We start from the raw sequence: 1,598 nt of genomic DNA on the forward strand, positions 1-1,598 counted from the left end.
ATTCAAACCTCAAACGTCTATGCGGCCTTTGTCTGTTTAATGTCGGACCCGTCGTTTTTCTGGTACGTCTTCTATCATTGACATTTTATGTTTCCGACAAAAGACGGTGGCATACTTGGAAGTTGCCAAAGTCCGTCAGGCTCACCTGTCTCTTTTGCCCTTCTCCTGCCCTTCCTGTCCAAGCGCCGCATCACAGTTGGACGTCATCTGGCCCCCGTGAATGGCACAATTGTTTTGCCGGCTCCTCGGCGGCCGCGCGAGCAGATGCCGAGAGCAGCCGCCACGCCGGTCCCCGCGCAACGCCTTCAACGCGGGGCCGTAAATTACATCCCGCCAACACACAAACACCGCCGCGCTCCACTGAGTGTGTGTGCAGTTTAGAGCACCATTGAAGGTGCGGAGGCATATCCGGATCTCGCTTTGAGAGCGGGGTCGGGTTTTTGAGATGGCGGGGTAGGGGGGGAAAGCGGCCCCGCGGCGTGCCACCGCGGCCCGGACGGGCAGATCACACGCGGACAGCTGGGCTTTGAACTCCTTACCCCGCCGCTCTCGGTGGCCGCAAAAAGGTCACGCGGCAATAAGAGGCCCGACTTGTGGTGAACTGCCGAAGCTGTTTTGACTGAGTCCCCGTGGCACCGTTGCGAGGTGATACTTTGCGGCACAGGACCGCGTTACCGTACTGAAGTAGGCTTCTCGGGTGTCTGTACTGTCAGGGGTCAAGGTGAACGAAAACGGATGAAATAACCACAACTCAAATTGGAAAAAAAAAAATGTTTCCGTTAACCACACAAAAAAATGCTTTTAAGAAAAATGAAATGAACTGAAACTACAGCTGACATTCAGAAAAATGATTCAAACTAACTATCGGTGTGATTTTAGCGAAAATGTCCTTCCTTTTGGTGTTTATCCATGAATATCTTATATGAGCTTTAGGGGTCCCTTTTTTAATGAATTGATTTCTGGATTGCTGCATGGACAGAAGAAGGAAGGTCAAGGACCTTTTTGAAAAAAAATGCAAAACAAACCAACCTGCTCTCAAAACGCATCAAAGCCAACTGAGTTGAAAAGCAAAAGTCCAAATGAAATTAAAAAAACAAACTGTGATGAAAAGTGCAAACCTGTCATCACACAGATCGGCACTTTCTACGCCCTGCTGAACAATTCTTCCGTTGAAATAAGCTTGTTAACTTTTTTGCAACCCCTGCGGCTGATCTTAAACGTTATTCTTGTAATATTTGCAACCCAGACTTATGCCTTTTCTAATATTTAGGCTTTTCGGATACATTTTTTTTCTCCTCCCGACTTAATTCTCATAAAACGTTTATCATCAACTACACAGGTGTCAAAGTCAAGGCCCCGGGGCCATAGGCGGCCCCCTCACATCACTTTATGTGGCCCGCAAAAACAAATCCACTCTCCACTTCCATGATCCTTGCTAAAGTCCGTACCGAAAGGTCAAATTGTGACGCGTTGAAATTTCGCATTCCTTTTGTGACCCTGTTTACACTCACTTGGAACAATAATCGAACAAACAACCAAAAAATCAATGAAGGCTAAAGTGACATCCGAAACAGTCAGCTCGATAGGGGTTTTCCTCT

Source organism: Hippocampus guttulatus, chromosome 10 (genome assembly GCF_054856545.1).
Source record: "Hippocampus guttulatus isolate MCC_2025c chromosome 10, RoL_Hgut_1.0, whole genome shotgun sequence".
In the NCBI taxonomy this organism is placed as follows: Eukaryota; Metazoa; Chordata; class Actinopteri; order Syngnathiformes; family Syngnathidae; genus Hippocampus; species Hippocampus guttulatus.